Below are 15,453 nucleotides of genomic sequence, written 5' to 3'. Positions count from 1 at the left end.
ATAATCTTAACTTACGACAAGAGTCTGACTCAGCATGGGGCAGCACAACCTTTTCCAATATTTGCCCCAGAGCTTTTGTCCAATCATCAGCCGAGGCTGCAGCCTCCGAGCTAGAAGCTGCTGAGCCAGGGCCCAACAAACCTGACATATTAGCCATTATACAAACAGTAATTTCCTCAAAATATAAGCACAAACAAAAAAAATATAAATTGTTTCCCAATGTAGTGGATCACTCAACAGGTGCTTGCGAGGGGTACTGACCCAGGCGATCCCGGCTCGAGCCCCCACCCAGTGACCTGGGAAAAATATATACCACCCCCGCTGGGCGCCTCCAAGAGGCAATACTTCCCCTCTCGCAAGCACATAGTCTGAGTGTAGCAAAAGTCTTTTAATAACAGAGAGAAACAATGTGGCATTATGTTGGGGAAACACCACCAACAGGATTCATAACACAACCCATGAGCAAAAACAACCCCACCCCAGGCAAATTGGGGCATGCCCTTTTCCCTTTGGTTCTTGAGTCCAGCAACCCCAAATCACCCAAAGTCCCAAAAGTCCAATGCCCCAAAAGTCTCTGTCCCTGGTCAGGGCAGCCCCAGAGTTCGAAAGTTTATCGGCGGAGCTTTACCTCCCAACCTGGGTGGAAATGGGACGGGGGTAAGAGGCACCTTACGTGATCTGAAGCTGACCGCCCCATAGCTCCATAGCGGCGCTCCGCCAGCCGCCCCACGAACTCCTTCGCTCAGCTGCGCTCCGCTCCGCCAGCCGCCCCACGAACTCCTTCGCTCAGCTGCGCTCCGCTCCGCCAGCCGCCCCACAAACTCCTTCGCTCAGCTGCGCTCCGCTCCGCCAGCCGCCCCACGAACTCCTTCGCTCAGCTGCCCCACGAACTCAGCTCCACGGCCCACAAGCAGCTCCTGCCATCCACACACTGCTCCGCGTCGAACTGCTTCACCAGCCGTCCCGCAAACTGCTCCACAATATATCTTCAGGCTCCCCCACTACTTAACACAACACTCAGTGATTTCAGCTCTTAGGTGAATTCAGCTTATAGTAGGGGAGCCCCAGTGCTGGTGCACTGTCAGCCCAAAGTGAGCTCAGCAGCCTATAACTAGACTTCTAATGAAATCAAAATTAGCTCTGATATTCCACAGTGGAGAGAGGAGGAAGTGCAATCAGCATGTAAGGCCCTCACCAAGGGGCCCATGCCACCAAGTACTACTACTTGTCCCCAGCCTCTCTCCATTCACACAGTTTTGGAACCCATGACCCTTGCCTAGCGAGTGCTACTTAGTTGATGGTGAATCCCTCCATCATAACAAAAGGCCACGTACAGTTCCAAGCACAGTTCCCATAATCAGGGTAATAACAATTTATTCTTCCTGCCCCAATAACAGAGACACTGGGGATCCCACAGCAGCCAAAGTGACCATTTGGGCAGCTATGGTCTCATTCTAGGCGTGGTGGGTGTGCCTATGCAAATGAGATCGGCCCCTGAAGTTCTTTTCCACAACTTGCCACACCTCACCACCAGATGTCAGGGTGGAGCTCATCCTGACACTGCTTACATCCTCCCCACAGCCGAGACTTTGTCGTCCCGACAAATCACACTCCCTTTATACCAACTCATTGGTTTCCTCCAAAGGGCCTCAGGAAGCCCACTTTAGCTTCCACAAGCCTGTGTGCTAAATGTATTGGCTCCTCACTAGTCACCCCAGGTGCATCATAAGTTAACCGTTTCACTGGTCTTATCACCCTGTCTCGTCTATTGAGAATCTCTGTTGCCGAGGTAGGGGGAACATCCTCTTGAGTGACGGATGGAGAGGCTTCCCTGGAGGGTCCCTCGGCTACTGGCGTAGGCCCCTGCACTCCTAGTTCTAACGCTGGAGGGTCCAAGGTGCCCAGGACATCCTCTACCTGTCTGTCCCCATTGTCCAATAACCTGTGTGTGTCATCACAGGGGGGTCTCATCAGCAGCACCGGGGTATCAGAAATGGGCCTAAATAGTTCCGCCATTGGGTTTAGGGCGGAAGAGGGAAAACTCTCGTTTGGTTCAGCTGATCGAGACTGAAATCTTGTCTCCATCCCAGGATACACCAGGGTTGTGTCTTCCTCCTCAGACTCACTCTCAGATGTGCAGAATAGGGGTAAGTTAGCTGCAGGGGGCCCACTGTCTGTGTTGGATGGCGGCTTTGGTCTAGCACCTCTGTTCTGCCCGGCGGCCCTGCCGTGGCCCATCTCACAAGGGGTGCTTACCAATTCCCCCACAGGGAGCAAAAGGTTTCTATGCACCGTCTTTATTTGCCCTGGACCGTCTTCAGGTTTGATCTTGTAGACTGGCAGATCTCCCAGCTTTTCCATCACCAGGTAAGGTATTGCCTTCCATCTGTCAGCTATCTTGTGTTTGCCAGCAATACCCAAATTTCGCAGCAGGACTCTGTCCCCTGGCTGGAGCTCCTGCGAACGCACTCTAGCATCATATCGATGTTTGTTGCGGTCTGCGTTCTTCCGAGCCGCAGCGGTAGCTAAGCGATAAGCATCCCGCAGCTTTTCTCTTAGTCGGGATACATACTGCTGATGAGTTTCATAGCTATCTCCATCCTCTGATACACCAAAGCACAAGTCTATGGGTAATCTTGGTTCTCGCCCAAACATCAAGAGATATGGGGTGACTCCCGTAGCATCGTTCTTTGTGGCATTGTAGGCATGCACCAGAAATGCGACATGCTGGCTCCAGGTTGCCTTCTGCTCTGGTCGCAAAGTTCCCAACATATCTAATAGGGTTCGATTGAACCTCTCGGGCTGAGGATCACCTTGGGGGTGATAAGGCGTTGTCCTAGACTTTTTAATTCCTGCTATCTTCAGCACCTCCTTCAGAAGGTGACTCTCAAAATCCCGCCCCTGATCAGAGTGTATCCGAGCCGGGAATCCATAGACTGAGAAATATTTGTCCCACAATACTCGAGCAACGGTGGTGGCCCTCTGATCACGTGTGGGATATGCTTGTGCATACCGTGTAAAATGGTCAGTCACTACTAGAATGTTTCCAACATTCCTCTTGTCTACCTCCACAGACAAGAAATCAATGCATACCAACTCCAAAGGTTTGTTGCTGGTGATGTTCTTGAGATATGCAGCCCTCGTGGGCAGAGTTTTCCTTTGAACACATCGAGCGCAAGTCTCACATTTCCTGCGAACATCTTCAGCCATTCGGGGCCAATAGAACCTACTACGAATAAGTTCCAGGGTCCTCTCCATCCCTAAATACCCAAAGTCCCAAAAGTCCAATGCCCCAAAAGTCTCTGTCCCTGGTCAGGGCAGAAGTCTAGTTATAGGCTGCTGAGCTCACTTTGGGCTGACAGTGCACCAGCACTGGGGCTCCCCTACTATAAGCTGAATTCACCTAAGAGCTGAAATCACTGAGTGTTGTGTTAAGTAGTGGGGGAGCCTGAAGATATATTGTGGAGCAGTTTGCGGGACGGCTGGTGAAGCAGTTCGACGCGGAGCAGTGTGTGGATGGCAGGAGCTGCTTGTGGGCCGTGGAGCTGAGTTCGTGGGGCAGCTGAGCGAAGGAGTGAGACTTTTGGGGCATTGGACTTTTGGGACTTTGGGTGATTTGGGGTTGCTGGACTCAAGAACCAAAGGGAAAAGGGCATGCCCCAAAAGTCTCTGTCCCTGGTCAGGGCAGCCCCAGAGTTCGAAAGTTTATCGGCGGAGCTTTACCTCCCAACCTGGGTGGAAATGGGACGGGGGTAAGAGGCACCTTACGTGATCTGAAGCTGACCGCCCCATAGCTCCATAGCGGCGCTCCGCCAGCCGCCCCACGAACTCCTTCGCTCAGCTGCGCTCCGCTCCGCCAGCCGCCCCACGAACTCCTTCGCTCAGCTGCCCCACGAACTCAGCTCCACGGCCCACAAGCAGCTCCTGCCATCCACACACTGCTCCGCGTCGAACTGCTTCACCAGCCGTCCCGCAAACTGCTCCACAATATATCTTCAGGCTCCCCCACTACTTAACACAACACTCAGTGATTTCAGCTCTTAGGTGAATTCAGCTTATAGTAGGGGAGCCCCAGTGCTGGTGCACTGTCAGCCCAAAGTGAGCTCAGCAGCCTATAACTAGACTTCTAATGAAATCAAAATTAGCTCTGATATTCCACAGTGGAGAGAGGAGGAAGTGCAATCAGCATGTAAGGCCCTCACCAAGGGGCCCATGCCACCAAGTACTACTACTTGTCCCCAGCCTCTCTCCATTCACACAGTTTTGGAACCCATGACCCTTGCCTAGCGAGTGCTACTTAGTTGATGGTGAATCCCTCCATCATAACAAAAGGCCACGTACAGTTCCAAGCACAGTTCCCATAATCAGGGTAATAACAATTTATTCTTCCTGCCCCAATAACAGAGACACTGGGGATCCCACAGCAGCCAAAGTGACCATTTGGGCAGCTATGGTCTCATTCTAGGCGTGGTGGGTGTGCCTATGCAAATGAGATCGGCCCCTGAAGTTCTTTTCCACAACTTGCCACACCTCACCACCAGATGTCAGGGTGGAGCTCATATATGTGTATATATATATATATATATATATATATATATCTTACTATATGTTCCATTCTATGCATCCGATGAAGTGAGCTGTAGCTCATGAAAGCTTATGCTCTAATACATTTGTTAGTCTCTAAGGTGCCACAAATTCTCCTGTTCTTTTTATTAAAGATTGATTTACTCATGTTTTTTACAGCTTCAGTAAAAATGTTTTATAACTATAGTTCATGGTAAAAATATTGGTTAAACTGCAATCCTCCATAAATTAGGAGTATGTGATTTGTTAGTAATTTAGAGGATTATGCATAGTGCTAGAACAAGATAATTGGATTTACAAAGAAAGCAAGATTGAGGAAGCTGTCTGATACACTGATGTGAGTAATACATCTTTATGACCATATGAGTCTGAATTTAGTAGCTATATTACCATTCCTCATATCGATATTTCCAACTAAAAAGACTGAAAGAAATAGAAAAATTCTCTAGCATCGTACACTGCTACTTTTTCTCTCTATTTAACTGACTATAAATTTACTAAAAAGAAAAGGAGTACTTGTGGCACCTTAGAGACTAACAAATTTATTTGAGCATAAGCTTTCCCGAAAGCTTATGCTCAAATAGATTTGTTAGTCTCTAAGGTTCCACAAGTACTCCTTTTCTTTTTGCGAATACAGACTAACACGGCTGTTACTCTGAAACCTATAAATTTACTAAAAGAAAAGGAGTACTTGTGGCACCTTAGAGACTAACAGATTTATTTGAGCATAAGCTTTCGTGAGCTACAACTCACTTCTTTGGATGCATGTAGCAGCTGTAGCTCACGAAAGCTTATGCTCAAATAGATTTGTTAGTCTCTAAGGTGCCACAAGTCCTCCTTTTCTTTTTGCGAATACAGGCTAACACAGCTGCTACTCTGAAACCTATAAATTTACTGCAAGCCTCAAAGTACAGTTTTAAGAACTGTGACTTCTTTCAAGATATTCTCTGTGTTAATGTAGGTTGGATTTAGACCATGGACCATTTGAAGTTGCTGTGATTAAAGAAATAGCTCATATTAGTCAAATATTTACTGAGTTATAAAGACATAAGAATAAATGTAAAGAATACTGCCATTTTACTAAAACATTGGCTGTTCTGCAATGCCTGTCTTTCATCAAAGCCATGGTAACATAAACTCTTTTCAGCCCACTGTAACAGTGTGCTTGCCCTTGGGCTGGAGAGCCTGGGGTCAAGACAATCCTGATTACAGAACGGACACCTTATCTTGAGGGGAATCAGGCAATTTTCTATAAAGTGCATAAGGTGGCTGCAGCAAGGGGAAAGCTCAGGAGGCGGTAGTGAGACTGCAAATTGTGAGAGAGATTCCTGCAAGGAAGGCTCTGAGACCTGGGGAATTGCTCTAGCTAGGAAGGGCTGGGAGTAGCTTGCTAAGGGAGGAAGGATTTCCACCATACTAAGGATATTTGGATTGTGCCTGGCTAGACTGTGTTTAGTTTTGAACTTTGCTCCCTAACCAGGGCTGTTGTGACTGGACTGGAAAAATCCAGTGTGATATTTATTTGGGGATCCAAAACAGGAAATTGAGGTGAGGGGCTGTGTGCTGGGCTGCCACATCTACCCACTTAGATTCCAGTTTCCTAGAGGCCAATGCATCTGTTAGGCTTTCACAGAGTCCCAAAATTTATCAAAGGTTACTTGCACCATCCCCAAGGCAACTGACTTCAGCACTTGAGAAATATGGATTATATATGACAATACAAAGTGTTGATTGATTTATCCATTAGAATTGTGTCTAACTTTTAAGACGTCTGTTTTTTCTAGAAGATCTAAATCCTCAGCAGATGTAAATTGGGGTAGCAATACTGAAGACAATGGAACTATGCAGATTTACACAAGCTGAAGATCTGGCCCAATTGCAAGAGTGTTTATTAAACTTCAGTGTAATCTGTCTAAAAGTTTGTTACAGCAAATAAAGGAACAAATAGTATGTTCGGATACAGTATCTGAAATAAGGAGCAGGGGGGACTATGTACAAATTCATTTGACAAATGTGCTGGTCTTATTTTTTTGGTGTCCCATGATGCTGAGAGTGAGGTGATTTAACGTTCTGCGTTGGGATGGATGTTCAAAGGATTGAGATTTGGATGCCTAATGCTCTCGGGCCCCTTTGGAAAATCCAAACTCTAATTTCTGGGATTTTAGAGGCTCCCTACTGCATATTTTTGAGGTACTATGACACAATCAGTCAGAGAGAGGATAAAGTGTAGTTAATTCTCTGCTCTTTAGGTAGTTTACATTGGCAGCATCTGAGAGGTATAGGAGTTCTGAATTATACAAATTCACGAGGTCTTGATGTTCAGATTAAACATTTTTTTAACTTAAGTATGAAACAATAGGAACCAGCATAAAAGCTCTCTTAGGAATTTACCCTTTGAAGCGTCTAAAGGAAGAAGGTTGAGGAAAGAACACCCACATTGAATCAGATATTGTTTAAAAAAGAAAATCCAAACAAACCGGTAGTGATGGAGCAAAAGTATAAGTCATTTAAAATGGAATGTTGTGATGTCAGTAGGCTTGTCATAGTTTTTGTTACAGTATCTAAGATGCCTTACTTTATATTAACTAATTATATCCTGATTGATCAAGTCACCTTTCCATTTCACTGGGGGCATTGGAGGGTCAGATTCCAGAACTTTACTCACATTGAATCATGTTGCATTCTATATGAGGTTCCATTAAAATCCATGTACTACTTTTAAAGTAAAGTGCTATCCTTTCTGAGTGAGGATATCAAAGGATATCAAAATCTAGCACTGTTTTTGTCCATAACTATTTTTGTTCTCGGTAACTGTTAAAAATATGCAGCATTATGCAATAGCTAACTTTTCATATTTTTCAGGGATATAGGCACATACCTAATATTTCTGTATGAGTTTTGCAATTGCTGGCATATAAACGTCAAGATGGTTTGAAGTACTAGTGACTTCTAGTTTTCATTATGGTAAATGAGGTAAACATCATTTAGAACTGGGGTCAGCTCCCACTGAAGTCAATGAAGCACGCCGATTGATCTGATTTGCAGTAAGTTTGGGACCCTAGTATGTATGGTCTACTTTATTGTTCACAGTACTTGAGACTGGGATATTTTTCACCTTTGTGAGCTAGCATGGCAGTATTTGACTAAAGTTTTTGCAGTACTGTTTTTTTATTTTTTATTTTTCCAATATTGTTTCATATCTGGCAGAGGAATAATTGATTAGTATTGTGAGTTGGGTTAAACTTTTGTTATGGGTTCAGTTTATACCTATGTAGCACCTCCAGCTCTGGTTCAGACACGGAGTATATCCGTCTGTAGGGCACCTTGGCCCTGGCCTGTAGGTCCGTTGGGCAGTCATAATCTCTATGTGGGGGTAGTAAGTTTGCATTCTTCTTCCTGAACACATCCAAGTAGTCACAATATTTGTCACAGAGGCTGAGGTTCTGGCCTGGAGCTACTCCCATCTAGCTAGCCCCTGCCATCCAGGGTTCATTCCACCCAGTATCAGCTACAAGCCGTCGGAAATGGATGACGTAAGAGGTGGCCAGCCCTTGTTCCTGGCGAGGCTTCCGGAGGGCAGCCTCTGCAGAACGGATGTGATGCTCGTTATCTAAGAGAGTCACAAAGGCTTGTAGAAGGCATCCCACTCAGAGAGCATGGGGCTGTTCTGCTCCAAGAGGGGGAGGCCCAATTGAGTGCCTCGCCAGAGAGCAGGCTGAGAGCCCCACCTTAGTCTGGCCTGTGGAGTATGTTCCGGGGCAGAGCAGGAAGAGCAGTCTGCACTGGTTCAGGAAATCAAAGAACCCACATGGTCCCAGTTTCTAATCCTACAAATTCTTACAATACTAGAGGCCTTCAATTTCAGCTTCCAACTGGAACATCCCCAGCACCCTGAAATTTGACTAGCTACTCAGGTCAAATAGGAGCAACTGTATTTTTCTATTAGCTAAGAGCAAGGTTTGGACCTTTAGTAACTTCTCTTTATTAAAACACAGCAATTAATAGAACATTCTAAAAATTAAGTTCAGCGTACACTCTGTGGACCACATCCTGCTCTCAATTGATGTGTGGGAAGAGGACAGGCTAAGGCTTCTTGAAATCTGTATTTCAGATTAGTTCATAGGAAGAGTTTGATATACACTATGAAGTAAGGATGTGCTTGAGTATGAATGATAAACACTGAAAAGAATGGCTATAATTCTGTTTCATTACCCAGTTATTATGGCCTTAAAACTACTGTGTAGATATTTAATATGTTGCTAAAATGCACTAGTAATACCTAGAAATACAATTGATTTTACTATCACTTCAGATAAAATTTACAGAACAATGAGGAACAGAGAATTACATGGATTCTAGAGCTGGTCCAGAACTACTTGATTCATGTGGTTTTTACTTCAGACTATACATTTAAATTAAATATATAACTAAATCTATGAAACTTGTTCAGCTGCATGTTCTCCAAGGATCACTCTCTTTCCCAGAGTTTCAGAATGAACTGGATACAGGAGCAACTTATCTTAAAGGAATAGGAGTGGGGAGCAGAATATTTTGCATGCTTTAAAAGGGGTGTCTCAGATTGGTCTACCCCTGTATAGCTGGGGAGCTAAAGGAGGTATGGTGGACAGCATTTTCCAAGTGCTTTTCCTAGAGTGGTGTGGCTCCCCTGCACACCTAGACAGAGTTGTGACTAAATGCCACAGTCAAACCCATGGTGGAAAAAAAACCTGAATGCAAATAAAACAAAGATTGTAATTCATAGATTCATAGATATCTAGGCCAGAAGGGACCATTATGATCATCTAGTCTGACCTCCTGCACAACGCAGGCCACAGAATTTCACCCACCACTCCTAAAAAAGACCTCACACCTATATCTGTGCTATTGAAGTCCTCAAATTGTAGTTTGAAGACCTCAAGGAGCAGAGAATCCTCCAGCAAGTGACCCGTGCCCCATGCTACAGAGGAAGGCGAAAAACCTCCAGGGCCTTCCAATCTGCCCTGGAGGAAAATTCCTTCCCGACCCCAAATATGGCGATCAGCTAAACCCTGAGCATATGGGCAAGATTCATCAGCCAGATACTACAGAAAATTCTTTCCCGGGTAACTTGGATCTTACCCCATCTAAAAACCCATCACAGGCCATTGGGCCTATTTACCATGAATATTTAATTACCAAAACCATGTTATCCCATCATACCATCTCCTCCATAAACTTATCGAGTTTAATCTTAAAGCAAGATAGATCTTTTGCCCCCACTACTTCCCTCGGAAGGCTATTCCAAAACTTCACTCCTCTGATGGTTAGAAACCTTCGTCTAATTTCTAATCTAAATTTCCTAGTGGCCAGTTTATATCCATTTGTTCTTGTGTCCACATTGGTACTGAGTTTAAATAATTCCTCTCCCTCTCTGGTATTTATCCCTCTGATATATTTATAGAGAGCAATCATATCTCCCCTCAACCTTCTTTTAGTTAGGCTAAACAAGCCAAGCTCCCTGAGTCTCCTTTCATAAGACAAGTTTTCCATTCCTCGGGTCATCCTAGTAGCCCTTCTCTGTACCTGTTCCAGTTTGAATTCATCCTTCTTAAACATGGGAGACCAGAACTGCACACAGTATTCCAGGTGAGGTCTCACCAGTGCCTTATATAACGGTACTAAAACCTCCTTATCCCTACTGGAAATACCTCTCCTGATGCATCCCAAGACGACATTAGCTTTTTTCACAGCCATATCACATTGGCAGCTCATAGTCATCCTATGATCAACCAATACTCCAAGGTCCTTTTCCTCCTCCGTTACTTCTAGTTGATGCGTCCCTAGCTTATAACTAAAATTCTTGTTATTAATCCCTAAATGCATGACCTTACACTTCTCACTATTAAATTTCATCCTATTCCTATTACTCCAGTTTACAAGGTCATCCAGATCCTCCTGTAGGGTATCCCTGTCCTTCTCTAAATTAGCAATACCTCCCAGCTTTGTATCATCTGCAAACTTTATTAGCACACTCCCACTTTTTGTGCCCAGGTCAGTAATAAAAAGATTAAATAAGATTGGTCCCAAAACTGATCCTTGAGGAACTCCACTGGTAACCTCCCTCCAACTTGACAGTTCACCTTTCAGTAGGACCCGTTGTAGTCTCCCCTTTAACCAATTCCCTATCCACCTTTCAATTTTCCTATTGATGCCCATCTTATCCAATTTAACTAATAATTCCCCATGTGGCACAGTATCAAACGCCTTACTAAAATCTAAGTAAATTAGATTCACTGCGTTTCCTTTATCTAAAAAATCTGTTACTCTCTCAAAGAAGGAGATCAGGTTGGTTTGGCACGATCTACCTTTTGTAAAACCATGTTGTATTTTGTCCCATTTACCATTGACTTCAATGTCTTTAACTACCTTCTCCTTCAAAATTTTTTCCAAGACCTTGCATACTACAGATGTCAAACTAACAGGCCTATAATTACTTGGATCACTTTTTTTCCCTTTCTTAAAAATAGGAACTATGTTAGCAATTCTCCAATCATACAGTACAACCACTGAGTTTACAGATTCATTAAAAATTCTTGCTAATGGGCTTGCAATTTCTTGTGCCAATTCTTTTAATATTCTTGGATGAAGATTATCTGGGCCCCCCGATTTAGTCCCATTAAGCTGTTTGAGTTTCGCTTCTACCTCAGATATGGTGATGTCTACCTCCATATCCTCATTCCCATTTATCATGCTACCATTATCCCTAAGATCCTCTTTAGTCTTATTAAAGACTGAGGCAAAGTATTTGTTTAGATATTGGGCCATGCCTAGATTATCCTTGACCTCCACTCCATCCTCAGTTTTTAGCGGTCCCACTTCTTCTTTCTTTGTTTTCTTCCTATTTATATGACTATAGAACCTTTTACTATTGGTTTTAATTCCCTTTGCAAGGTCCAACTCTACTTGACTTTTAGCCTGTCTCACTTTATCCCTACATATTCTGACCTCAATAAGGTAGCTTTCCTTACTGTAATTAATGAGGATTCTGAGAATTGCAGGTGTGTGTTTTTCTAAGCGGATGCAAGACTATCATTAACAAATTAACAATTCTCGTTTGCAGTTTCCCTTTCAACTGTTTAACCACCCACCATCTGCATGATGGAGCCTCATATATACATCAACACCACCATCCCCTTCTCTGCCCTCAGTAATACAAATAAAAACCTTAAACAATGAAACTGTACAATAAAGAGTGTGAACCCTTGGATTTCTGTGGTACATACTGCGCTTTCTTGGAAGCACCAAATCGAGTGTGTTCTGCACTGATGGGCATAGGATGTTATGCTAATAAGAAGTTTCATTTTAGCCCTTAGATTATTATTCCTGTAAATTCTAACTGAAAAGTAATCTGGTTTTCAAATACCGTATGCAAATGTGCCATCCCAGCTGCATTCTAGAACAGACATTGCAGAGACTGAATTGATGCAACAGAGGGCAATCTTTATAACTCAGGGTGTCTGTGCTATCAGTTATATAATTGTGAGGAAAAATTGGCCAGCACATCTGCCATCCACAGAGTAGAAAATAGGTGGCCTTATTCATCCTTGTTCTGCACCATATGTTAGTGGTTTATATCCATGCAAAACATATACAGAATAGATGTAAAACATTGCCATTTTGGTTTGGGAGTATTCTGTGTTCACTTTGCAACGGCGGAAATGATTACACAATACACAGGCAACAAAGAACAGGCCCTAAGAAGAAAGTGGAAGGTTAGAAAGAGGAATCTTGCTAACCGTAATACTGAAAACTGAAGGAAAAAGAAAATTGAAACTGTTTGTGATGGTAAAATTTAAAATAAGAGGTACTAGCAAGTAAGGTTAAGGAGAGAGACATATATAAATTAAGGCAGGATCTCTTTATAAAAAGGATGATGAAATATGGAACAAGCTTTCAAACTCAACAATAGAATAGAACAGGGGTTCCCAAACTTGTTCCACCGCTTGTGCAGAGAAAGCCCCTGCCGGGCCAGGCCGGTTTGTTTACCTGCCGCATCCGCAGGTTTGGCCGATTGCAGCTCTCAGTGGCTGCGGTTCGCTGCTCCAGGCCAATGGGAGCTGCTGGAAGCAACAGCCAGTATGTCCCTCTGCTCACACCGCTTCCAGCAGCTCCCGTTGGCCTGGAGCCGTGAACCGCAGCCACTGGGAGCCGCGAACCGCGGCCACTGGGAGCCGTGATCGGCCAAACCTGTGGACGCGGAGGTAAACAAACTGGCCCAGCCCACCAGGGGCTTTCCCTGCACAAGTGGTGGAACAAGTCTGGGAACCACTGGAATAGAAAGTAGAAATGTAAGTGGTTAATGAGGCAGTTAAGAGATTTTGGATGGAAAGCTTTGGGGTGTAGTCACTAAACAGGTTTTTGGATTTAAACAAATGATATAGAGTAACAGACCATATATGTTTTCCTGCTTTAAAAAAAAAAGAAAGATTCCTAGCCTGTATATTAAAACTGTTGAAAAGATATAGAATTTAAAAAGACTCAAAAGAAAAGAAGGTTTTTTATCATCAAAAATATTTTTAAATTGTCACTCAGAAATACACATGGTTACCCAACATAATAATTAGAATAATTGATGTAGTTTACTAATTATTGATGTTGTTAAACAGTAGGGTACAATGTAGAGCAGATCTGCAAAATTCTACTCTCCTAGAACAAATGGTTTTTTTAAATCAGTGAGCAATATTTTATAAACTTTCTCACTTTAACCATCATCATGGTAAAGAACAGGCAAGTAGATTTTGTTTTTAGGCTGGTAGGTGTTCACATCTCATTGTAAGGCTGATAATACTCAGTGGTGTATTGTTCCTGTGACATGTTAAAAATTTCAACAATGGACTTGTCCAATGGAAATTATTTTCTAATTACCAAGGGCTGAATTATGCATTGTTCCAAAACAGGAGGTACGGTTAAAAAACAAAACAAAACAAAACTAGAGAGCCTACCAACCAGGAGAAGTTACTGTCCCTTGAGGTTATATTTACATTATGTAAGACCATGTAAAATGATTATGGAGGGATTTTCCTGGCTTTGTGCAGACTAGAGTTGTGAGGATTCTGCTTGTATATTCTGCTGAACTGAGTCTTAAGAGTTATTACTACCATAAATAGAAAAAAATACAGGAATTGTGATATCCATCTTGGCACCCTGAAAGTTTGGATTTTGTGTGTCGTACTGTGTAAGAAATATATGGTATAAAAACAAATCTTAGTTAAGCAACTGCTTAACTGATTACCTGTACCACCTTTCTTAGGGTTCTTTTAATATTCCTTGCTTATCTAAAGTAAAGGACCGAAGCGCTGAATTTAGGTTTTATTGAGTTATTAAATATTCTTAATACCAGCATCTAATAGTATATAGGATGTAAGAAGAATAAAGTAGTTTTGGACCATGATCTGGCTAACACAAACTAGAAAATTGGTTGATATAACCATTCTGGTTTTCAGAATCAAATCGCACAACCGCAGTAGAAAATAACACTTGTACTTACTATCTTGGGAAGGTGACTTTGTATTGATTTTTGACTCAGAGTCCCTCACAATAGGGCCTCATTTGTGTCAAACTGGTTATTCATTCTGGTGTTGCCAACACAACAGAGGGGAAGAAAATCCAAAAGTAACGCATAAGATGGTTTGTTCAATTACATACATGCCAGTTCAACAAGGCCTCCTTCCCAATGGATTTCTAATAGTCAACCCTCTTAACCTACTTCCCCACAAATTATACTAGCTCCAGGATCTGACTAACATTCCTAACTATTTAATATAAACCCCTACATTTATGACAAAAAGCATGCAATTCAAGAGGCTTGTATACTTGTTCTGTTTTATATTTGTTTGCAACTAGAACTTGAAAGGCAGTATGAAACTGTTAACAATGGTAGACACACATGCAGTGTTGTATAGTCTTATAGTCTTAGTCTACACTAGGAGTTGAGGTCAAATTTAGCAGCATTAAATCAATTTAATCCTGCACCCGTCCACACGATGAAGCCCTTTTTTTCGAGTGAAATCAGCCTTTCTGGGTCAAATGGGGGTACTGTGGACGCAATTAGACAGTATTGGCCTCTGCGAGCTATCCCAGAGTGCTCCATTGTGACCGCTCTAGACAGCACTTTCAACTCAGATGCACCGTCCAGGTAGACAGGAAATGTCCCGCAAACCTTTGAATTTCATTTCCTGTTTGGCCAGTGTGGCAAGCTGCAGGTGAGTGCAGAGCTCATCAGCAGATGTGACCATGATGGAGTCCTAGAATCGCAAAAGAGCTCCAGCATGGATCGAACGGGAGGTACAGGATCTGATCACTGTATGGGGAGAGGAATCCGTGCTATCAGAACTCCATTCCAGTTTTTGAAATGCCAAAACATTTGTCAAAATCTCCCAGGGCATGAAGGACAAAGGCCATAACAGGGACCCGAAGCAGTGCTGCGTGAAACTTAAGGAGCTGAGGCAAGCCTACCAGAAAACCAGAGAGGCAAACAGCCGCTCCGGATCAGAGCCCAAAACATGACGTTTCTATGATGAGCTGCATGCCATTTTAGGGGGTTCAACCACCACTACCCCAACCGTGTTGTTTGACTCCTTCAGTGGAGATGGAGGCAACACGGAAGCAGGTTTTGGGGATGATGAAGATGATGATGAGGTTGTAGATAGCTCACAGCAAGCAAGCGGAGAAACCGGTTTTCCCGACAGCCAGGAACTGTTTCTCACCCTGGACCTGGATCCAGTCCCCCCCGAACCCACCCAAGGCCACCTCCCGGACCCGCCAGGTGGAGAAGGGACCTCTGGTGAGTGTACCTTTTAAATAGTGTACATGGTTTAAAAGCAAGCGTGT

The 15,453-nt window shown here is 43.6% G+C and overlaps 1 protein-coding gene across 1 annotated transcript in view; it reads left to right on the top strand.

Annotated features, from left to right (window-relative positions):
* NPAS2 (neuronal PAS domain protein 2) overlaps positions 1-15,453 on the top strand; it is a 213,407-nt gene that overhangs the window by 59,066 nt on the left and 138,888 nt on the right. The window lies entirely within an intron of this gene.

Source organism: Lepidochelys olivacea (assembly GCF_965140295.1).
Source record: "Lepidochelys olivacea isolate rLepOli2 genome assembly, chromosome: 1".
Classification (NCBI taxonomy): Eukaryota; Metazoa; Chordata; order Testudines; family Cheloniidae; genus Lepidochelys; species Lepidochelys olivacea.
This window is presented reverse-complemented; position numbering and strand designations above follow the sequence as displayed.